Source organism: Rhinoderma darwinii, chromosome 9 (assembly GCF_050947455.1).
Source record: "Rhinoderma darwinii isolate aRhiDar2 chromosome 9, aRhiDar2.hap1, whole genome shotgun sequence".
Lineage (NCBI taxonomy): Eukaryota > Metazoa > Chordata > Amphibia > Anura > Rhinodermatidae > Rhinoderma > Rhinoderma darwinii.
In genome coordinates, this window is record NC_134695.1 from 55,133,938 (window position 1) to 55,160,152 (window position 26,215).

General features: G+C 39.0%; 2 long non-coding RNA genes across 2 annotated transcripts in view; one reads left to right on the top strand and one right to left on the bottom strand.

Moving 5' to 3' along the window:
• Positions 1 to 26,215, top strand: part of LOC142660821 (uncharacterized) — a 102,422-nt gene that overhangs the window by 15,936 nt on the left and 60,271 nt on the right. Inside the window, exon 2 of the long non-coding RNA XR_012850570.1 lies at positions 22,190 to 22,274. This is a non-coding gene — a long non-coding RNA (uncharacterized LOC142660821). The remainder of the gene's footprint in view (positions 1 to 22,189; positions 22,275 to 26,215) is intronic.
• The window catches only part of LOC142660390 (uncharacterized), a 56,810-nt gene continuing 54,978 nt past the window's right edge, over positions 24,384 to 26,215 (bottom strand). Inside the window, exon 4 of the long non-coding RNA XR_012850474.1 lies at positions 24,384 to 25,514. This is a non-coding gene — a long non-coding RNA (uncharacterized LOC142660390). The remainder of the gene's footprint in view (positions 25,515 to 26,215) is intronic.

A 26,215-nucleotide genomic window follows, 5' to 3' on the forward strand; every position in this document is an offset into this window, starting at 1 on the left:
TGTTAAATTTACATAGTCTGTTACGTAATTTAATCTGAAGAGCATTCCCTTGAGGATACGATCCAAGTTCTTGAGTTGTCTTATTGTGTGAAAAATGGTAACAGTTAGCGGGTGACAACTACGAGTGTAAACCATTACATCCCACCCGGACAAAAGCATAGCCGAAACGCGCGTCGGGTCTGGCGCCATCTCTGCGCAGGAGCCGCATAATGGGTAGGTCACTGTATATTCCATCTGATGTGTTGGATGATTCCTCTTTAACGAGTAATTGTGCTAAATAGTTAGGGATCTCTCTATTTGAGGCATATTGATGCATTTGATATATATATTTTGATCCCCTGCTTTTGTATATTAGCAGTATTACATTTTTGACCATATATAGACTTACATTCATTCTATATTTTATTTTTGCACCTCACATTGTTAGGCTTGGTAAGTTACCCACATATGAATGACTGTATATGTTCCTTGCACAGGCTGACGTTTTCTTTTGCATTGTATGACTCATTTTTAATCTTGTTGTATACATTTGTTTAATAAAGAGATTTTTGTATTTTTCACTATATTTACATGAATTATGTGTGTTAATTGACCTCTTTCTGTGGGCTCTACCTAGTGGAAACCATTACATGGTGGTAGGGCATATCACCCAATTTCCGAAACCCCCAGCACCTTAACATCCTTTTAAAGATAAGAGGGTGGTATAATGTTCTGGCCATTTCCTCGTCACTTGCTTCCGTTGCTGTGGAACCATTCAAAGGTTTACATAGCCCATTATGAAAGGGAGATAATGCCAGGCTGAGCTGTCCCCTTTAAATATGGGGCCCATATTGGCGGCATCTATCTATCTATCTATCTATCTATCTATCTATCTATCTATCTATCTATCTATCTATCTATCTATCTATCTATCTATCTATCTATCTATCTATCTATCTATCTATCATCTATCTATCTATCTATCTATCTATCTATCTATCTATCTATCTATCTATCTATCTATCTATCTATCTATCTATCTATCTATCTATCTATCTATCTATCTATCTATCTCTACTCATACATATAATACCCACTATAGGGGTATTTCAATCATAAGTAGTAATGGCATATGGCTAGGATATGCCATGACTTTATGGTCGGTGGGAGTCCAACCCCTGGGACCCTGCCGATTCCCTGAAAAAAGAAGCCCCTTTGGCTACTTCACGGCACAACAACATTCTCATGCATCTGCACTGAACTGCAACATAGTTAAATTCTTGCGCTGCTCGGGTCCCCCCCATGAGCCACAATCGAAAGCTGTGCTATAACAGTGGCTTTGGTGAACCCGATCCTTCCATGCATTTTAAATTAATGGTCACTTTGTAATTCTACATAAATGGTCACATTCTTCTTTCCTCAGCTATAACAAGTGTTGTACCCATTTGGGAAGGGGTTGTTGTCATGAGACAAAATAATTATTACTTTAAGAATTAAAATATTAGTTGAAATTGTGTCATATACTGTGTTTTACCACCGTATATTTTTGAATTGATATGAGCACTAATATTTCTAAAACATTCTGCTCTAAAATAACAAATAACTATCTTTCCGGGAAGCTCGGTATATGTGAAAATCCAAATCAGTTTTTTTTTTTTTTATAATTAGACGGGTTATTTTACAAATATTTTTAGAGATACTTACAACAATTTGAAATGTGCCCCTCAATATTTTTAGAGCTGTGATGAATTTTTCTCAGTTTCCTCAGTAGTGTTATCCAAGCACTTGGCATGGAATTTATCTGTGTTCACATGTAACATAGATTTCGATTTTTTTTTGTTATGGAGACAGGAGGTAATCTATGCTTACTTCTAGCAACAACTTATCTCCTGAGGTAATAAAGGATCAACCATGTTGTATTCCAAGATGCTCTGTTGAAATTCCCCCATACATATGAGATCATTGGCTGGTCCCATCAAAATGGGCAGCTTAAGACGACTTCACTCTGATGTGTATGTCCATCTTTTACTAAGGTTTATTTACTGCAATACTACATGGCAATTGCATGGCAATCTTTTTCTCATTGATGTTTTTAGTAAAATTGTGGTGAGCTTGTGCTTGTATGAAACAGTCAATCTGAATAAACAGAGCTTCAGCATAAGCATTGGGAAAGGACATATGAACCACCGGTATTATAAATGGCACATTGTAGGTGAAGAACCCTCTTACAGATTTTGCATTGGGGGTATAAAACATAGATACCACATGCAGCAGATTTAAATTTGTTATGCATTGTGATCAATTTAACTCCTTAAGGACTGCCCACTGTCTTTTTATGGCAGGGGATGCAGGTGCTTAGTCTGCAGTTACATTTTTTGGTATCGCTTCAGTGAGTAGTCCTGCTCTTAGAACGAGCTGTTACTAACATCTCCTGTACTTAGAGAAGCCTCCTGCCTATGGCTGGGATCGGAGGAACCTTTAATTCCTGCTGTTTAACGCTTTGATTACACCATTCCGTGATTGCGGCATAATCAAGAGGGGCTCCTCCCTTCAATCCCCATTCCCAGTGACCCTATAGGAGACTAGGTAACCTCTAAGCAGTCAGCCCTGTGGACGTAGAAAGGACCCCAGGGCTGTCTGTTTAGCAAACCTTCTGTTAGAGCACACTTAGGCTACATTAAGACGAGCGTAACTAACCTTGGGCTAACCTCGGACGTGAAAAACTGCAGTTTTTCACATCGAGGTGCACCCATGCGGGGCGCACTGTCATTGATCCGCCATAGACTAGAGTCTATGGAGGGATGCTTGACACGCAGTAAAATAGGACATGTCCTGTTTTTTCACGGACCCTTCACATGCTTTGTTGAAACAACGGTCATGTGAACGGCCCCATTGGAGCACTTGATTTCGTGTGACGGCCGTTGTTTTAATGGCCGTCACAGGGACTTCATATATGCTCGCATGAATGAGCCCTAAGTGTTGCCTTAACAGCAGCCTGTGACTTAGAGGCACAGAGTATAAGATGCTAGCGTACAGGAGTATGCTAATCCATTATACATATAAAATAAGATTGTAAAATAGCAATAGTTATATGGGGTTAAAAAAAATTTTAGAAAAAATAATCGTAACAAAAAAGTCCACAAAAAAAATAAAATGATTATTCAGTGTAAAATATATTTTATTGTCCATACATTACATGAAAACAAAAACCTAGACATATTTGGTATCCACACGACCGTAATAATTAGAGGAATTAATTTAACGGGTTATTTAGTGTGAAACATGAAAAATAAACAAAAACATTTTTAAAAATTGCTTTTTTCTATATTTATGCACCACAAAAAAAAAAAAGATATAAATTACACAGTTGTTTATTTGTACCCCAAACTGCGCCGAAAAATAAAATACAATGTCTCACGCATAAACCAAGGCCTCATACAGCAAGTTATGGCTACTGAAAGGCTAAAACGTAGACATTTAGCTGGTCATGCAGGCCCTGCCAGGTCTGGAAATTAAAGGGTTAAAAGTACCTTTATAAAGTATTCACTCCCCTTTGACTTGTTCATGTTTTATTGCGCATTAACGTTAAATCATTGTGGATTCTGTTACTTTTTTGCTTTGTTTTACTCTGATCAAAAGGAAAAAAGATCAAGTCAGAATCTGGACCTCAATCCAATTGAGAGTTTGTAGCGAATCCTAAAATAGTTGTTTACACACTGACCCCGCACAACTTGACAGCGTTTCAACAGTTTTGCAAAGACAAATAGGTAAAATGACGTCTGTATGTGCAAAGCTGAAAAATAAATTCATCCTCACAGACTCAATGCGAAAATTCTGACAAGAGGTCCTAAGTGAATCGTTTTGCATTGTTTTCTATCTCATAATCGGAATAGTTATAGATCACATTGTAGAGATTTGTTTCCAATTTTACACTAAAGTCCGTTTACCACAGAAACCACATAATGATATCTTAATCATGCCAAACTCAGCTCAGCTCTGCTACATCAGTAACTACTGCACATAACACCAGGCATAAACATCCCCAACGGTCAAAAAGTAAAAAGTACTGAATGCAATGTATATAAATAATAAATGTGCCGATATATTATGAGCCAGGTGTATTATCTTAAAACACAGAGGATCCCGGGCCTGCGCTGATTTGTTTTATACGGCCCATTAATACAAATGTTAATGTTGTACGGTATGAAATTGCTCTCAATAATTGCAGGTGTGTAGAAGTTTTGTCTTAAAAACAATAAATCTTCATCTTCTGTTGCAGCAATTCTCCCGTGCTCTTTATGGAAAGTCTGCATGACTCATGGAAGACATTTACGCACTTTGATTTGCTGTTTTTCTGTTAGCACCTTTCTTAGTCACAATGTGAACAGCGATTTTGTAAGTAATTCCATTCTGAAAATAATTTCAAGATGCTCTATCTATCTATCTATCTATCTATCTATCTATCTATCTATCTATCTATCTATCTATCTATCTATCTATCTGTCTGTCTGTCTGTCTGTCTGTCTGTCTGTCTGTCTGTCTGTCTGTCTGTCTGTCTGTCTGTCTATCTATCTATCTATCTATCTATCTATCTATCTATCTATCTATCTATCTATCTATCTATCTATCTATATCTATCTCATATATATCTATCTCATATCTATCTATCTATCTATCTATCTATCTATCTATCTATCTATCTATCTATCTATCTATCTATCTATCTATCTATCTATCTATCTATCTATCTATCTATCTATCCATCCATCCATCCATCCATCCATCCATCCATCCATCCATCCATCTATCTATCTATCTATCTATCTATCTATCTATCTATCTATCTATCTATCTATCTATCTATCTCATATATATCTATCTCATATCTATCTATCTATCTATCTATCTATCTATCTATCTATCTATCTATCTATCTATCTATCTATCTATCTATCTATCTATCTATCTATCATCTATCTATCTCATATATATCTATCTCAAATCTATCTATCATCTATCTATCTATCTATCTATCTATCTATCTATCTATCTATCTATCTATCTATCTATCTATCTATCTATCTATCTATCTATCTATCTATCTATCTATCTATCTATCTATCTATCATCTATCTATCTATCTATCTATCTATCTATCTATCTATCTATCTATCTATCTATCTATCTATCTATCTATCTATCTATCTATCTATCTATCTATCTATCCAAAAAATGAGCAGCAACTCCAATATTGAAAGTGAAAAAAGTGGGTACTTGAGAAAGGCTCCAGTGAACGGAGCTGAAACGTTGCACGGGCAATAAAGTACCCACTTTTTTCACTTTCAATATTGGAGTTGCTGCTCATTTTTTGGATTCCTGTGTATTTGGGACTTGGTCGGTCCCTCTGAGCTTGCACCCACACGCTGCTGGTGCTGCTGGACTTTGTATCTATCTATCTATCTATCTATCTATCTATCTATCTATCTATCTATCTATCTATCTATCTATCTATCTATCTATCTATCTATCTATCTATCTATCTATCTATCTCATATATATCTATCTATCTATCATCTATCTATCTCATATATATCTATCTCATATCTATCTATCTATCTATCTATCTATCTATCTATCTATCTATCTATCTATCTATCTATCTATCTATCTATCTATCTATCTATCTATCATCTATCTATCTATCTATCTATCTATCTATCTATCTATCTATCTATCTATCTATCTATCTATCTATCTATCTATCTATCTATCTATCTTTTCTCTCTCTCTCTCTCTCTCTCTCTCTCTCTCTCTCTCTCTCTCTCTCTCTCTCTCTCTATGTATTTCTATGCAAAGTGCTTTACATAGGTTTGAACAGGGACAATAATGGTGTACTTGAGAAGCACACTTTTGTATCAAGAAATCCTCACAAAAATTGCTTTTTTCCTCCCAACAAATCCGACTGTGTATATATCTAGGTCTGTGTAAACTGCAGAGAAAAAACTTCAATGTGTCAATGTGAAATGTATAAATCTTCATTTATTTACTAACATTGCATATCTGGCCACAGCAGCAAAATCTGGTAGTGCAAACAAAGCACCATTTTGGTCACAATGAAACCAAAAGCCCTTTTACACTGGGCGATTATCAAGCAGACAAGCATTCATAGAACGCTCGTTCCCGATAATTCTGCTGATCGTATCGTTTTTAAAAAGTAAAATATTATCATGGCAGGACATTTCCCTGTGTAAACAGGGAGACGCGCTGCCAACCTGATAATAATGTATGGGGACGAGTTATCGGAGTAACAACCACTCGTCCCCATCCATAGCTCCTTGTGACAGGAGCATACGAGTTGTTGGCGCTCACTGCACCGGCCTATTGTCAGCCAGTGTAGAAGGCCCTTAAAAAGATAACAGAGTCTAGTTGTTTGATAGTAAATAAATGTCAGATAGGAGCCACCTTCTTAAAACTTGAAATCTATCCATTCTTCTTTTAACCCCTTAGGGGGTTAATAATTTTTTGATTTTTGATTTTCGTTTTTTACCCCCTGCATTCAAAGAGCCATAACTTTTTTAGTTTTCCGTAAATAGTGTGGTGTGAGGGCTTATTTTTTTGCGGGAGGACTTGTAGTTTTTATTGCTACCATTTATAGTTCCATATAATGTACTTGTAAACTGAAAAAAAATTATATTTATTATATATAATTGAGGGGTTAAACAGCCAGGAATAGCGCGATCGCTGCTCCTGGCTGTTGGTCCCGGGTGTCCGCTGTAAAATACAGCCACCACCCGCAGCATATGGAGCGCGATCAGCGCGTGAGTGCGCTACAAACATCACTCCCCGCATCCGGACATAATGGCATGTCTGGGTACGCGAAGGGGTTAACCCCTTTCCGCCACTTACAGTTTTCAGATTTTCATTAAAAAAATTTCCTCCCCACCTTCCAAAAGACATAACTTTTTCATTTTTTCGTCGATATAGCCCCATCAGGCCTTGATCTGTGCAAAACGAGATGTAGCTTCTCATGGCACCATTTAAAAAATAAAATGTATTTTGTGTCGCCAAATTTCTAAGAGCCATAACTTTTTTATTTTTCCGTTGATAGAGCGGTAGCCAGGCATATTTTTTGCAGGCGAGCTGTAGTTTTTAACGGTACCATTTTGGGGTACATGCTAATTTTTTATCACTTTTTATTACATTTTTATGAGATGACCAAAAAACAGTGACTGGCGTTTAACGCTTTTTTTTTTACTGCGTTCACTGTGCATGTTAAATATATTTAAATAGCTCAGACTTTTACAGATGCGGCAATATCAATTATGTTTATTAATATTTTTTACAATGATTTTTTTTTTTTGTAACGTCTAATATTTTTATTTGTACATAATTTCTTTATTTGTCCCCGTAGGGGACTTGAACCAGATTGTTGGATCGCTAGCACTATATACTGCACTACTAATGTCTTGCAGTATATCGTGTTTCTGATAGGCACCTATTAAACCAAGCCGGAGGCAGGGCTTAAAGGGGTTGTCCGAGCATGTACAACTGATGACCTATCCACAGGATAGGTCATGAGTATATGATTGGTGGGGGTACGATACCCGGACACCGATCAGCTGCACAGGATGCTTCCGGGCACTGGATGTCCATTCTGGAAACAGATGGCTCCGGTCCAAAATAGTTGCTGAACTGCAGTACTGCAGTTCTCCTCCTATTCAAGTCAATAGGAGCCATCTGCCTCCAGCTCCGAAATCGACATACACTACATAACATCCGGCGCCCCGAGGCAGACGAACCAGCTGATCAGTGGGGGGTCCAGTTGTTGGACCCCCACTGATCATTAACTGATTGACTGTGCCCGGACAACCCCAATCATAAGAGTACAAAGATAGCAGACATGGGGTCTTCATTAGGCCCCCAGGCTGCCATGCCAACCAGCGGCACCCTGCGATTGCATTGTGGGGGGTGCAATAGGCTGTTAATGAGGGTCGCCCCCTCTTTCTAATGCTTTAAATGCCGCAGTCACTGTTTACCAAGGCTTCTAAGGGTTTAAACGAGCGGCATCGTGCTCTAGTGCGATCCCGCTCGTTACAGTGAAGTGTCAGCTGTAACATACAGCCGACAACCTCATTGTATGGAGCGAGCTGAGCCCATGAGCCTGCTCCATACTTCCCCTACCCGGCTATGACGCAGGTATACGTCATACGTCGGGAAGGGGTTAAATCAATTTTCTATTATCGCCTTTCTGTAGTCAGATAATTATGCTTTCAATAAAGACCTGATTGCTCAACAAACCCTATGGGAAGGTTTTAGAGAATGTTTCAGAACAGAAGTTGTGTTGTTATTAAAGGGAATGTGTTGCCAGAAAAACATGTTTTTTTTTTAAAAATTAAACATTTAGTGTGTGGGTGATTAAACATTGTTCAAATTTTTTTTATTTTTTTGCACGAGTCCATGTAATATTATAAATTATTTCTAATTTATAATACTACCCATTTTTGGTCACTAGATGGAGCTGTTCCCAAAATTGCAGCATTGCAACATTGGGTTAAAAGCCCTCGCTCTAGTGAGCTCTCAGCATCCCCCCCTCCTTTATCCTGGCTAGTGCCGGGATAAACGAGGGGTTTGAAAGGTTTAACCTCCTACACTGTGTGTCGCCATTTTTTGAGGTAACCCACAGTGTAGTAGGTTTACATACAGTAGTAAACACACACAAACACTAACATACATTGAAATCTCTTACCTGCTCCTGCCGCCGCGGCTCCCTCCGGCCCGTCCGCTCCCTTTGCTGCCGCTGTTCCATGTGCACAAGTCCGGAAGCCGCGACCGGAAGTAGTAATATTACTGTCCGGCCGCGACTTCCGGTCCACAGGAAAATGGCGCCTGACGGCGCCAATTTCGAATAGGACTGTGTGGGAGCGGCGCATGCGCAGTTCCCACACAGACGCCGTACACGGCAGTCAATGGGACGGGAGCCGTTCGCAGTCCCTATGGGACTGTGGCTGCCGTGTTCCATGTCTGTGTGTGTCGTTAATCGACACACACAGAAATGGAACAAAAAATGGCAGCCCCCATAGGGAAGAAAAAGTGTAAAAATAAGAAACAGTAAAACACAAACACACAAATGAAAATAAACGTTTTTATTAAAGCACTAACATCTTTAACATATAAAAAAATTATTTGTGATGACACTGTTCCTGGCCTCATGTATACTGCTGTGTTATAGGTCCATGTTGTACGAGTCTATCAACCAACCTACACTGATAGCCCGCTATGGGCCCATTCTTGGTGTGATTTGGATTTTATGTTAAGGGTCCAAAGGGTGTATATACCATAAAGGCAATCCATGCAGCTGCTTGAGGACCCTTAGAGAGGAGGCTCCTAGTACTGGTAGTTCCTATCCCCATTGCTATTACATGGCGGGAACCTATGCAGGACTCTCCTCTCCAGTAGAATTACATTGTTAGAAAACAAGGGGTTGAAATTGACCAATGGTTCATGGAAAGCAGGTGGATGGGGAATCAAACACCAGGCCCTTCTGTCCTTGGTAGCATAGTTCTGCACCATAATGGGGGGTCTATTTGATATTTGCTTTTGGTAGGCACATTGCGAGGCACACAGAGTTTTCCCTCACAAATTTCATATTATTATATACAAAAACAAGTTGTGGCATGCAACAGTGTATTGCAACATATTGTATTACTGATCTGCAATGCTTCTAGATGAGAATAGGATGCCCTACAAAGGCTTCCTATGGCAGGATGTGAAGTCCCTACCGGTTTGTAATGCAGACCTATAAGGACTCCATTTGCCACAGGGTGTCATACATCCACGTGACCTTTGCAGATATTATTTGACTTTTTTTATTGGGTTGTCATTGCTCCCTTTAAATAATTTTACTTTTGCAAAAGCATACATTCCTGTATAAACTTAGTCTCTCCAAAATGCTGTCCCCATAGTTCTATATCAAGTCCTAATCTGGGACCATGCCTACATTTGCCAAGCCAGGGCAGCACTTCTACTCAGCTAAGACCTCCACTCCCCCATTCATTCCTATATGGAGAAATGTCCATTGTGACTTTCTAACTTCTGGTTTCACAGAGAGCAGCACTGTAGTTTATAACCTGCTGAGCAGTTTATCACAGTTCCCCACTTTGCACCAACACATAGTACAGATAATTCAACATTATAGCCAGATCACAGCAGAAATTTTTATACAGGGGCTATCCAAAAGTGTGGCAGTTGGGTAGTACGAAAATTATCCTTCTATTTTTCTATTTCGCAAACATCATAGTTATCAAAGAAACAGATGTGTCCATCCTTACCTTTGCTTAAATTTGGTTAAGAAGTCCAATTTCTGACGTAACCATTTCAATACGATATCGCGATATGCTAGCTAAACCCATGACAGGCTTCAATTCACATCACAACCACTGGGTGGCCACACATAGACACATATAGCATAGACATCTCAGAGCATCAGGAAATGATTCTTTTTTTTTTTTAAAGCTGGTCATCTCACGCCACACATCTCACAATATGAGTTAAGAGCTATGTTTAATCAATGTCCCTGATATTCATTTTGAACACACATTAAGTCAATAGCAGCCACATAGATCATGGCAGTGACATAGTGACACCTGAGGCTCAAAGGAATAAGCAAACAAATGCTTGCATCATTTATAACAAATAACATGATATCTAAGCTGTATATATAAGCTGAGCACCTGATGATCGTTCCTGATCATTGACCCTCGTAGACATCAGCCAACAAAGGAGCGTCTACTGCTCCATTCAATGTCTTTGGGACTGACGGAAACAGATGTTTTTCTAAGGCCAGTTTCATATTAGCGTAATATTACGGCTGCAAATCTCAGCTCGACCTCAGATCTGATCATAGGGATTTACAATACAGGAGCAGAAATGCGTCTGTATTATGCTCCTGTGAAACTGGCCTAAACCAGACACCTTTAAACCGTACCTAACTAATCAGGTATAAGCTGTCATATGTGTGTACATAAGGAATAAAACTATTTCTAGTTATTATAACTTGTATTCTGAATTTTTTTAAGCAGTTTTCCCCTCTGCAGGCTCTATATCTAACTCTTAGTTTTCTCTGAGCTAGTGGGTGGAGCCTAACTGCTATCATGTCTCCCATACACAGCATACATAGAAGAGGAGAATCCTGCTCTCCTTTTTCTATCGCATATATACATATATAAAAGCAACAGCATGGAGGATATCATTCAGCAACAATGAGAAGTGTAACTGAGAATCCAGCACTGGGTTGACATAGAAATCTTACCAGCACATCTGTGTGTTTCTCACTCTGCTTCTGCTTCCTCCACCTGCTCCACCTCCCTTCTCCATAGACTTGTATGCAGCATGTCTGTTGCTGACTCTCTCTCTCTGCTCCTGCCTCCCATCTCCATAGACTTCTATAGGTAGTGAGTCTTTAAAGAGGCTCTGTCACCAGATTTTGCAACCCCTATCTCCTATTGCAGCAGATCGGTGCTGCAATGTAGATAAGAGTAAAGTTTTTGTTTTTTTTAAAAACAAGCATTTTTGGCCAAGTTATGACCATTTTTATATTTATGCAAATGAGGCTTTCTAAAGTACAACTGGGCGTGTTTAAAGTTATGTACAAGTGGGCGTGTATTGTGTATGTACATCTGGGCGTTTTTACTTCTTTTACTAGCTGGGCGTTGTGACTAGAAGTGTATGATGCTGACGAATCAGCATCATCCACTTCTCTTCACAACGCCCAGCTTCTGCCAGTGCACAGACACACAGCGTGTTCTCGAGAGATCACGCTGTGACGTCACTTCCCCAGGTCCTGCATCGTGTCGGACGAGCGAGGACACATCGGCACCAGAGGCTACAGTTGATTCAGCAGCAGCATCAGCGTTTGCAGGTAAGTAGCTACATCGACTTACCTGCAAACGCCGATGCTGCTGCAGAATTAAATGTAGCCTCTGGTGCCGATGTGTCCTCGCTCGTCCGACACGATGCAGGACCTGGGGCAGGAAGTGAGTGACGTCACAGCGTGATCTCTCGAGAACACGCTGTGTGTCTGTGCACTGCCAGAAGCTGGGCGTTGTGAAGAAAAGTGGATGATGCTGATTCGTCAGCATCATACACTTCTAGTCACAACGCCCAGCTAGTAAAAGAAGTAAAAACGCCCAGATGTACATACACATAATACACGCCCACTTGTACATAACTTTAAACACGTCCAGTTGTACTTTAGAAAGCCTCATTTGCATAAATATAAAAATGGTCATAACTTGGCCAAAAATGCTAGTTTTTAAAAAAAACAAAAAAACAACGTTACTCTTATCTACATTGCAGCGCCGATCTGCTGCAATAGGAGATAGGGGTTGCAAAATCTGGTGACAGAGCCTCTTTAACTGACTCACTCTCCCTCTGCTCCCTCCTCATGCTCCCCCTCTCCTCTGCATAGACTTGTATGGACATGGAGTGAAGTGACAAAAGTCCACCGTCTGCCGCATGTCAATTCTGGTCTGTAACCAGGGACGGACTTTGCTTGACAACAGGGGGTGGACAGCAGATTACAGGAAGGATGACACCCATTGGCAGTAACTTCACATGGAATTTGCATGTATAAAACAACTACATTTTAACAGTAAGTAAATTACAAAGTAGATCTATATCAGGTATACTATTAGATTAGGATAAGTTGTTTGAAAAGTTAGTGTCCACTTAACCAAGTATCTCTGGGGTGCTTTTAAACATTTTTTTTATTTGTGTTTTTATACAACACCAGAAAATTTGGTTTCTCATACTTTTACTTTGCTGAAAAATTAATGGAAGCAATCAAATTCAAAGATGTTACTACTCCTTACAAGACAGACAATTAGGAAAAATACTGGAGTCAGAGAAACCCAATGTGTGACTCATATTTGAAGTCACTGATCTCTAATTGCTATATTTGAGAAAAAAAAAGTTGACGAGAGAGGTTTACAGAACTTTGTCTATTTTGTTGGGTGGGAATGGGGAGGAAGTTATTCTATTTCTTTTGAAGTTCCTGACTTTCAATTTTAGCTAACCTGCAATTTGCTGAAGTTTAATCTCCTTATTGCAGTAAAAGTAGATCCTCAGTACCATCTCATTAGGGGTCTCTGTGAACAAGCCCCTAGGCAAATAGTAATATTTGCACAATTAACTGGTAAAAATTCCCATTGTAGAAATTGCCTTTTAATAAAAAAATATTTTTCTAAGAAGAAAGGAAAATAAAACATGAAATAATAGTGATGGCACTAGTAATAATAGTAACACTTGTTGTTTTGTATTAATATGTATCAACATCATATTCGGGATATGTATTCCTTACTATCTCTCTTTGTTAGTTACCGTTCTGTGCCGATTTCTTTAGTACAAATACACTGTGTCAGATATACTAATACTGTTTAATTTTTGAGACAGTGTAAACTTAGACAAGAAAGTCAGAAGATGCGCCAAATTTATCAGAGGTGCATGCTGTATGAGAAATACAAGAAGCCAGTCCTATAGAGAATGTTTCATGGGAAAGATGGAGCACCAAACTTTTCTGCATATCTCTAACTCAACTAGAGATCCTGTACTTAATTTAGAAATATTTTGTCATTTATTGTAATATCAATTATTTAAATATACAGTAATTCTTTATTTGGTCCATACTAAAAAATTTTTGTATTTCGGGTGTATAGTCCCAAAAAAAAATTATACAGAAGGCTTTTATACCCATGAGTCAGCCAGGTATAATAAAGGAAATTTGCGGAAGTCTGTATTGTTTCTCCCATTAACAATCTGCTTGCTACACGGAAGCTATGGTTTGAAGAAAACATTTGGAATGATGGATAGACAAGGCCAAACAGAGAAACATGGAAGTCCTTGTATTAAAAACATTCTTTTTAACCTAAAGATATCACCTGAAAATTATATAAAATACACATGTAGTAGAGCTGAGTTTGTCAGTTAACGCTAGGGGCTGTATAAATCCTAATGATTAAAATGGTTATCTGTCTTTACGGGCTGCTATGGAGCTGGGAGCTGGTAGAGAGGGGGACCTTAGATTGCGTTGCTCAGATCCCTCTTTTATATGGTCAATGTGACATAAAACTGAACATAATGTTGGTATAGGTATGTTAGTGTGTATATGTGGCCGTGGACCCACGAGTGAGGTGCTTAATTTTCGATAAAGAACATATTTCTAATAAACTAAAGTTTCCTCAATCCTGGACAACTATTTGAAATATTTGTTACTGTAAAGACTAGGGGCATATTGTGAATAAATTATACCAAGTGCGGCCCATATATTGATCTATTCTTACTATGACCGTATATATATGTATATATATATATATATATATATATATATATATATATATATATATATATAAAAATCCAAACACGATGTAATCCGCACAGCCTTGTTAATCGTATGTGGGTGCCGACCTGCCCAGGTCAGGGCTAACAGACCTGCTGTAGTAAGGTCCAAAAATCAGGCAGCACTCCAAGGTATAAGCAAGGTAGAAAAAGGTGCTTTATTGGTCCATATACACACGACGTTTCAGCTCAACACAGGAGCCTTTTTGATAGGAGCCTTATATATATATATATATATATATATATATATATATATATATATATATATATATATATCCGCTTCATCATAGTTTTAACTAATTTTAATATGTATATCAAACAAAGAAATAATTTTTTAAGGTTCAGCTTTCCTATGAGGTTTCACAGCCTTTTCCCAAGAGCAACCAAAAAAATGTAAAAGCAGTCCTCGAATAGAGGACACTCCATGACATAAACCTAAACCAGGTAAAAACAGTAAAGAAAAGTGTGAAATGTTGTTAAAAGATTGCTGTTTCTTTTTTAAATATCACTTTGTTTCTTGTTTTACAAAAGTTTATCATATATGTGCCCCTGTTACACTCTCCAAATGTATTTCTATAGGGGCCAGAGTTACGTTTTTCCCTGACCTGCCAGCACCTATTTCTGTAAATGCAGGGCAGGGAGATCTACAGAGATATATATTGGGAAATTTAACTCTGACCCCTTTAGACATACTTTAGAGAGTTATTTAGGGTCTCATCTATGATGCTGTACATTTCTGTAAAAAATAGGAAGTGATAGGTGCTTTAACTATACATTTTACATAACTATAATATGCTACATTTTTGTTTGGGCAACGTTCATACATAAATCCCTATGGAAGTATCTCATGCCCACTGCTGAGCTGCCTGGGAAATATTATTTTTTGGGTTATATTAATTAACAATACCTATATTAATAATCACCGTACAACCCCTTGAAACGTCATAAGACTTTGTAAATGAATATCCGCAGGCTTGTATGTGAACCCTTGACTTTGCATTTAGTTTCCTGTTACGTATCCTCTCAATAATGGTGGTCCTCTTGATTTTTCCTTTTCTATTCTACCTGTTATGCCTGTTTCATCACCTGTTATCTACTCCTATCAGTTAACAAGGCCAGGTGCAGCTAAGTCCCTAATTCGTTCAAGCAATCTCCAGCTCTACATAAGTGAATCCATGACATGCCTTCAGGATAGAAACATCGAGGCTTTCCTGCAGAGTTATACTGTGTTTTCCAGGCAATTAAAATTGATCTCTGGGTCCTTTGACCTCTGTGGAGTATTCCTATGTCCTAATCATCATAAGGAATGTTATTGCTAAAAGATTAATTTTGCTCTTTTGTTTCCGATCCTAATGTTCAGCTTGGACCATGTCTAGTTGTGGCTTCAACCACATTTAAGTTGAGAAAGGTGAGCCCTCATTTGTTTCAAGTTTAGTGCAGACGATTGCTGGAGGGGGAGAGGTCCCTGCAGAAGGACACAATCTAAAAAGGAATCTGGCAGCAAGTCTTCAGTTTCCGTGCAGCGCTCCCAGAGGGGAAATGAAGCATTACACTTTTCCTATTAAAATTAATGGGCTGTCACTGTAATGTAAGGACATGTTAGAGTCCTCCAGAGAGAGAGAGAGAGAGAGAGAGAGAGATGTTCTTTGTAGCCACTCTTCGCTCTAGTAAATAGATGAGGGTCCTGAATGGGGAACTCCTCATCTATTAACTTAAATTTCAAAAAACTATTCTATAAAAAAAAGGTTTTGATAACCAAAAAAAGCCTTTAAAATGGATATTGATTTGTGGTCAGAAAAATAATTTATGTATAATAACTATGGTGAATGATTACCCGGCATTTATTTTTTTCATTGTTTGGCTGTTTCATAGCTTTTATCCATTAGGGAACAACTATGGTCACTGATCTCAGCACTATTGTCCAATGAGAGCCTGAGGTATTCAGAAACCCACCTCCTCTTGTATTACTCTGGAGATCTAGAGATTTGTGTTAAGAACATGTTGTGGTATATTGGTAATTTTGCCGTTATATAGACCATTTCCAATTGACCACCATATAGGACAAGCCCGTTCTAAATGCCCTCCTAGGGAATATGGACTTGGAAGAGAGGCATTGCCCATTTAGAACCCTGTCTATTTACCGGAATGGAGAGCCACTAAAGAAGCTGCTCCCACACTGGAGGACTTAACATACCATACAGTTAGGTCCAGAATGATTTGGACGTGACACAAGTTTTGGCATTTTAGCTGTCTACCAAAACATATTGAATATACAGTTATATAATCAATATAGGCCTAAGGTGTAGACTCTCAGCTTTAATTTGAGGGTATTCACATCCTAATTTGAGGAAGGGTTTAGGAATTACAGCTCTTTAATATGTAGCTGCCTCTTTTTCAAGGGACCAAAGGTAATTGGACAATTATCTCAAAAGCTATTTAATGGGCTGCATGGGCTATTCCCTCATTAATCCATCATCAATTAAGCAGGAAAAAGGTCTGGAGTGGATTCCAGGTGTGGCATTTGCATTTGAAAGCTGTTGCTGTGAACCCACAACATGAGGTCAAAGTAGCTTTCAATGCAAGTGAAACAGACCATCGTTAGGCTGAAAAAAATGAAGAAATCCATCAGAGAGAGAATGTTAGGAGTGGCCAAATCAACAGTTTGTTAGATTCTTGAAAAAAAAGAGCGCACTGGTGATCTTGTGAACTCCAAAAGGCCTGGATGTCCACGGAAGACAACAGTGGTGGATGATCGCAGAATCCTTTCCATGGCGAAGAAAAACCCCTTCACAACATCTACCCAAGTGAAGAACAGTCTCCTGGAAGTAGGTGTATCAGTATCTAAGTCTACCATAAAAAGAAGACTTCATGAGAGCAAATACAGAGGGTTCACCACAAGGTGCAAACCATTAATCAACCTCAAAAATAGAAAGGCCAGATTGGACTGTGCCAAACAATATGTAAAGAAGCCAGCCCAGTTCTGGAACTAAGATCAATCTGTACCAGAATGATGGGAGGAAGAAAGTATGGAGAAGGCTTGGAACGGCTCATGATCCAACGGCCTCTGTAAAACATGGTGATGGCAGTGTGATGGCATGGGCATGCATGGCTGCCAAAGGCACTGGGTTGCTAGTGTTTATTGATGATGTGACTGAAGACAGAAGCAGCTGGATGAATTCTGAAGCGTTCAGGGATTTACTTTCTGCTCAGATTCCACCAAATGCAGCAAGGTTGATTGGATGTCGCTTCACAGTACAGATGGATAATGACCCAAAACATACTGTGAAAGCAACCCAGGAGTTTTCTTTAATATTCTGCAATGGCCAAGTCAATCTCCAGATTTCAACCCGATCGAGCTGTATTTCACTTGCTTAAGACAAAACTTAAGGCAGAAAAACCCACAAACAAGCAACAACTGAAGACAGCTGTAGTAAAGGCCTGGCAAAGCCTCACAAAGGAGGAAACCCAGCGTGTGGTCATGTCCATGGGTTCCAGACTTCAGGCAGTCATTGCTTGCAAAGGATTTTCTATAAAGTATTAAAGAAAGCCATTTTATTTATGGTAATGTTAATTTGTCCAATTACTTTTGAGCCCCTGAAATGCGGAGGCTGTGTATAAAAATGGTGGCAATTCCTAAACGTTTCACAAGATATTTTTGTTCAACCCCTTGAATTAAACCTGAAAGTCTACACTTCAATTACATCTCAGTTGTTTCATTTCAAATCCAATGTGGTGGCATGCAGAGCCCAAATCCTGAAGATTGTGTCACTGTCCAAATAATTCTGGACCTAACTGTATATTACATGGCCACTTATTCCTTTGAATGTGCACCGTTTTATTTCACATTTCCAGTAGGAATTCACTTGCTAGTTTAAGTATGTGACAGGGAAAGTGCAAAAATAGACAGATGAGTCCACATTCTTAATGTTTGGTAGCATTAATGTAAAAAATATTTAATAGCCCAAGCGCCATAGATTTAACCTTTGCTATAAACTCACAAGAGAACATAGGGGTGCCTGTGTGATAATCCATGGTTGGATCTCTTTATCTGGAGTTTGTAATTTTAAAGCTCACCTACAGCAAAATAGATACAGCAATATTCAAGAATACTCTCGAGAAAGCTATGTTGCCTTGTGCCTGCAAATAAAGCATCGGTAATGAAATTGTCAATCTAATAATGACTTTTTTTTTTAACAGATATAGCAGCCTAAAACGTATCAGCACACAATACTTTATTCACATATGCAAGAAAATGTATGACTGGACCGTAGTAGATTGAGATTTATCAAACTGACAATGTGCACTAAAGATACAAATTACAATGTGACCAGATCAATATGGGATTGGGTTTGTCCATAATGTTCATAGATTTACTGTTGGGTAATCCAGAGGTGGGAAAAGCTCTCTTGGTGCCCTATTCAGATTGACCCCACCCTTGGCCCATTATATTTCAGTGTGACAGAGGTTGGATGGACATTTAATTGTTTCTAGTTGAAGAGAAGTGCTCATCATTAGCAGCATTATCATCAGCACAAACACCAAATGATTGTAGAAATAAATGTAAACGTTTAACATTTTAAATGTTCTTGTAGTCCATAAATTGTGCCTACCTCCTCAATGGCGCCCTAGGCGGTCCCCTACCCTGCCTAACCTTTGACCCGACCCATGGCTAATTCATTCCAATATACCTGTAATTTCTCTTGTAGAGCTATATCCTATACTAAGTTTAAACTATAGATCTAAATCAAGTCCAAATCTAATCTAAGCCTAACCCTACTCTACCATTAATTTAATTAAATACTGATTATCTCATCACATGTATCACAAGTGCTACAGTAGATAGAAACGTGTCAAATATCTAAGGGTCTATAGAAAGTACATATACAGACCCTATATGACGGCACAAAGAGTATTAAGAATCCATATGCACACCATGTGCCACCATATGCTACTTCCATAAGGTGTGTTTCTCCCCTAGAAGCATTTATACTTCTGCAAACAGTGTCGTACTTGGGTTTCTTGAGCACACCAAAGGAAATGATTTTGAGGATCCTACCCATTTATATAGAGCAAGTGCTTATCCACTTTTAATTGCATAATAAACTGTGTTGTTATCATTGAGGACACAGCACATATCAATACGATATCTAATAGGTTATTTGTGATCATCCCATAACAAATAGACCATACGGACAAGTGATTGCCTCCAAAGTCAGCTCTAAATGATGTTATCTTCTGCTGGACCTTAGGACCCACTGGAGGATTCTCTGGTACTCTGGTGGCCCAGTCCAACCCTGTCAGTAATAATGCATGCGATGGAATATGCCGCAATGTATTCTCAAGAATCTATGATAAAAAAAAACACTGTTTGCCCTTGTATAAAATTGGAGGTTAGGTATGGCCCCAAAGCAGTCTGTGGGCAAGGTATATAGATCTATACAACACATAACTGCAAAACAACCATGTACATGGCCCTAATACTAAGTAATACATTAAAATTATGGTGTTTTATGGGAAAATAATAATTTAAGAGAACTTGTCTGAGCATCCCTGGCTTTGACACAGCCCATTGCATTCAAATTACTTATTGACCATGGTCTACAAATTATAGTTAATTAAATTAATGGTAATACTGCATTATAAAAATAGAATAATCAGTAACTGCAAAAAAGCAGGAGACATGTCATTATGATTCTCTTCGTCCTACAGTATTTGCTGGCCCTCCTACCCGAGAGAACGATAAAACGTCTCTGAAGTTGCTCAGCTCCCATCCTACCATTCCTCATTTGGATGTTATCTATGTATCTCTCTGTGGCAGCTGCCAGTCTGGCAGCACTTCCAGTGATGCCATCTGTCTCTCTCGTGAGTTCATCAGGTAGTGTGGGCAGCACTGAAGTATCTTTTGGATCAGATGTGGGGTTCGTTTGATGACGAGGTGTCAACATTTTTCTTACATGTGCCATTTAATTTCATTTAACATTGATGTAACAACCAGCTATGACTGTGTGAGTTGGAGTTATATAAAAGCCATCTTTTTGTGAAAAGGCTAAACTAAAATTACTTAAAATAGAACATACTGTAACTTACATAACTATTTTATATTTATTTTTGTATTTTTATGTGTGAGTCAGTGTCCTTGTGATGCAAAAGTGTTATGATTTCAGATACTGGTAGACATTAAAAAAAGGCAAAAACTTGGTATACAGGATATATTGCAAAGAACCTTATGATGTAGTAACCAATTAATTGGTCATTTGTAAAAGAGATTAAAAAAAAAACAAATATAGGTTCCTTTACAGCTGAAGAACACTTTACCACATTTACATATGCAGCGTCCTTCATCATTGTCTTCTATGGCCTAAAGTGGGCAAGAATGGTAATAGGATTTAGATTATCATCCTTGTATCATTCTTGTTCTTATACGGTAAAAAAGCTAACATTTATTAGATGGAGACCAGGCTAAAACTATTGAATATTGTTAACACCTACATATCCCAGTATATGTAAAGCCTGATGGTAAAAAAAATCACTGAAGAACATTCATTTTGTTTGGATGAACAGCACTCCAGACTTGAATTCTGAATAATCAATGATAATCTTTATTTCAAAAAATCTAAGAAAACACTGAGCTGAAATATTCAGCATTTTGGAATACGTAGAGTCCTTCATCAGGCCTTGGGCAGCTCTGAACATCTTCAGAGGGGAGTTGCCAGAGTTCCCCTTAGCCTGAGGAAGAACTCTATGGAGCCGAAACATTGCATTTTTGTGCGACAGTGAAGCCTTGGATTTTGTGAAACCCAAATATGATTATATTGATGAAGCAGAATTCAAGTCTGGAGTGTTGTTCATCCAAACAAAATAAATCTACTTATGAATCCCTAGGAAGTGGGACATTGGAATGTGCACACAGCAATTCCCATTCAAACCCATGTGGTGAGTGCGTCCATTGGGGGTGTAGATTTGTCTCATTGAAGGACATTACACTCTACCCACTACCCTGTCATGTGTCATATTTTGATTATGTAAGCCAGGCTTTTTTCATAATCCAAAATTTGGGACCTTAATACTCTTCAAACCTCTTCGTAGTATATTGTTTCCGAATACCCGGTTAAGGTATCTTCAGAAGAAAGCAAGTGCTTCCACTTTTACTGAAGGGTTGGTTCATTGTAGGTTGGGAATAACTTCCTTAGCATGTATTTCAGTGTTATACAGAGTGACACCATTACTAACATCCTCTGGTATTGTACAAAAACAAATTTCTCACAGCATCGGGAAAAATGCAGCAAAGAGAGCACGCCTCGAAATAGGACCAGATCCAAAGACCCTAAAGGTACACAAGAAAAGAGAAATGAGGCAGCGCATTCAAAAAATGGGAACTTTATTCACCCAATGCGGCGTTTCAGTCCAACTGGACATTTATCAAGCATTATTAACATCCTCTGGTATGACATCAGCTGCCTTCATAGACTGCCACCTAGGTATATATGAAGACATCTATGTAGATATGAAGAAACCTAGGAAAAAGCTGGGGGATTTAGGTGCCAACTATGTCTTCATTATGTTTTCACCTTACCAGTTAGGACGATAGCTTTGATATCTGACCATTAATGTTAATAGAACATAGGATCTATAGTCAAGAGAAAGAGATGCACAAATTGTGAGAACAATTCCTCAAAGAGGAGATCACCAGAGGAACAATTCCTCAAAGAGGAGATCAACAGGGTAAATAGGCACGAGATGCAGACTTCATGAGTCAAACAATTCTTCAAGGTATTTCTCTTCAAAGAAAAAGTCTTATCTCTGTGGTTTTCTTTTCCAGAGTCCAAGACATCGGCAAAACCTTTCGTATAGGAGTAGAACAATAGCACAACTCTCAGCTTCCTACAGACATGGTACCTCTAAGCGTAAGTGTTTTACATGTTCTTAAATAGAATTTACTCTGTTAGTGTAGACTCCACATACAATGATATATAAATCCATGTTGGCACAGTCCCTAACAATAAAGGCACACTTCCACCCAAAATCTAAACATTAATATTTGACTGCCGCTAAGCTCATTATTCACCATCCAAGTACAGGAAGCAGAGGTCCATGAAGCAGAGATCTGGACTGCTGTATGCAGGCTCCTTACATTAAAGGACTGATTTAGCTGTCCATGTGTTTACCTGTGACATGGAGTAAAAAAAAAGCCACCACGTAATTTCTGTCCCTGACTAAGAAAATAATGGCTCTACGAGACTAATGAGTAGAAAATGGATTTTATAGTAGTGCTCCTCCAGTTTAGTTCTCCAGGCACATAGACTGCTTAAGCAGCTCCCCTATTTACACCACCCACATCTCTTCCTCCAGAACCCATGTGAGTGTGATTTGAGGCAGAAGGTTCGAGATTTGGTTTAACTGCACTCAAACCTTAATTTTCAGGTATCTTTAGAAATGTTCTTGCAGGGACTGTATGTGGGCACATTAATACTCAAAAATGTATGGGCTCTTCTTCCAGTGTTTTAACACTTGATTCAGGATTCCCCACTTACATAGGATCACAAAAGGCCAATTGGGAATCAGTCCTCTGCTGACAAAAAGACGATTATAGACGATGACAAATGCACTTTAATTTTTAAAAGTTTCCTACACTTCCATTAATATTATAAAATTCTCTGCCAAAATATTATCTTCGGAACTATTATATTACTATTATGATTACATTATATTAGAATACTATTATGTAATATATTAATCTACATGTAAATTACTAGTTTGGATCAATTTATCCAGACATTTATTTTAAAAAAATGGAAAACCACTGTATAATATTATGGGCACAGCTGGTACATCTAACAAACTCAGCTCTACTAAATCTAGTACTTAGCATGATGTTTTTGTGTCCTGTTTCTGTCCTATAGTCATATGTGATATTTATATAGTACATCTAAGGAACTTAAAGCCACAAGGGTGCAAGTCATTTTAACTTTCAAATTAATGAAGCCTCATTGCTATGTATTGCTCTAAAAACAGGGCAGCATATATTATATGATAGCAAGGTCACAAATATACATTACACTGATCAATAGGCATTTTAATAGCGTTAGCTCCTTCCTTTCTAACACAAAGGCCTCTTCTATCAAACTCGGCTGCAAACAACTTAAATAATGATGTGTCATCTCATGTACCATTTCAGATTCCTGGGGCTTTCTGTAGTTTTGCTGGCACTCTTTGCGTAACACCTAAAATTGTATCTGCTATGTAAGAAATAAATGAATGAGCTATTACAGACAGCAGAAATACCAGCGTTCAGGACACTGACAGAATGAATTGACAACTCTGTATGTCAAGCCTAATAAATCAGCTCTTACATTTTGCAGTATGTCATTCCTCTGGATCTTCCAGCTAAGTTTATGGCTTTGGATCCAAAATCACATTGACAGTACTTAAGCTCCTTATTAGAAAGGAAGGACTTGTGTAAGGAGACCCTTATAGGGTAGCATGCATGTACTCCAGAACCCAGCTCTGAAATATTCCCTAACTGTAATTTCAGTACGCCCCATTCTGTGTTATTTACTCCTTGCACATTAAAAGGGTTGTCCGGCCACGAGACTGTTTTACAAACTGATGAACTATTCACAGGATAAGTCATCGGTATATGATTGGTGGGGTTCAGACACCCGCACCCCGCATCGATCAGCTGCCTCCGAGCACCGGATGTCCGTGGCGGAAGCAGATGGCTCAGGTCACAATATAGTGGACAAGCTGCACTACTGCAGCTCTTCTCTTATTCAAGTGAAGTGGAGCAGAGTTGTAGTTCTGCGGCACGGCCGCTATGCAGTGTGCAGAGCCAGCTGCTTCTGGCACTGAAAACTGCATACCGTGCATAACATCCGGTGCTGGAGGCAACCAGAGCAGCTGATCGGTGCAGGGTGCGGGTGTCGGATGCCCACCAATCATATACTGATGACCTATCCTGTGCATAGGTCATCAGTATAAAAAACGGTCTTGTGGTAGAACAACCCCTTTAACTACACACATCCAGCAGGTACCTTGCAGTGCTGCCTTTTTAAATGGATAGTAGCAGATAAAAAAAAGTGAAGTTTATAGAGGGAAGTGGAAAGTGACTAGAACTACCTTGTCATGTAGCACCATGAAAAAATTGTACAAAGATAAGCACAAGATTAAATATAGCAGAGAGGAGTTGTCATGACATTTCATGCCACCACACCTCTAGTGCTTGTTTTTCCCATTTGTATGGCCCTTTGGGGCGATTACATACTCCATTACTGTTTTTTATGTGACAGATGAGTCATTTTGGCCCTCTCGGGCACAAGGGCCTGGGTGCGACCTCTACCTCTGCACCCCCTATAGCTAAACCCGCCATCATTTTTTTAATCTGTGGGGGCCCCTGGGAGTGCCATGGGCACGTTAATGCAGTACCCATACAGTAACATGTTGCAGTATTTGCAGCTTTCAACAGCACTCAGACATTGTGGGAGAATCAAACTGGTTCTACTTGAGACAAACAGCAACCAACATCAGTAACAATATCAAGATGGAGAATACAAGAAATAACATACACATCCTCACTAGAGGAGCTACACAAAGATAACAACTAATAGTTAAAACAGCGCCATCTACTGTCAGTTCAAGATAGTTCCTCCAGCATTAAGTTGCAGGTGTTGTAATATTCCAACATAACATTCATACCAGTGTGGCTGTGCCAAATACTGCAGCTAAGTTCTGCTCCTTATCCATTTGAATAGAATGGGCTGCAGTACCAGGCACAGCCACACTTGTATGGACGGCACTGTGTCGTAGAGTGCAGTGAAGGGGCTGTGGCATTCCAGGGAGCTAGCCTCTACACCTTGTTGATTGGTGGGTGTCTCGTTGGTCGAATGGCCAGATAATACGCAGATGGTCGTTCTTAACGATAAGCTATCAACGAAATATCCAGGAAAAAGCCCCTTTAGGACTTGGAATAGCTTATATAGTAGTATAGTACTGTATAGCAGTATAGTAGTGGTCAACAATGGGGTCCTGGGTTTGAATCCAGGTAGGGTAAACATCTACATGGAATTTATATACCCATACACATGCTTGCATGACTTCTTCCAGGTACCCCAGTTTCCTTCCGCACTTGTCTTTCTATGAAATTTGCCCTAGAGGGTGTTTGATAGAGATGAAGAAATTTGATTGCAAGCTCCACAGGAATACATTGGCACTATATAAGCAATGGAAATAAACAAGGATCTCATAAATGCAAGATTAACATTCAGGGTAAGGCCACATGGAGTGGCCCTGACACGGTCGTGACGCGGCCAACAACCGCGCTGGCACCATGTGCAGCGCGGCTTTCAAATACCCTGTTAATGGCCGCATGTTAATGCAGGTAAAACATCCTTTTAGCTGCAAAATTGAACGCCCATTAATAAATAAACCCTTTAGGGCCGCACTATTTTGCAGGTAAAGGGCCGTTTTACCTTCAATAACGCGTGGCCATTAACACGGTATTTGACAGCCGCGTCGAACATGGTGTTGGCGCAGTTGTTGCCCGCATTGCAACCGTTTCAGGGCCGCTCTGTGTGGCCTTACCCTTAAAATGGCGAGATAATTAAAACAGGCATAAAATAACTAAGAAAGGAATTAATCACTTGGATTGAGTTGCCTCTCGATATCACTAAGAGTAGAATAAAATTTCAACAACCATACAGTGACAGCAGTACGTGAATGGTGAAGAAAAATGCTGCAACTACTCCGTTTGCTCTGTGTACACATATCAAAAGAGCCAAAAATGTTGGTTTGGAATTCATCCCAAAATAAAATATCTGAAAACATCACACACCTGTATCTAGCTCACTGC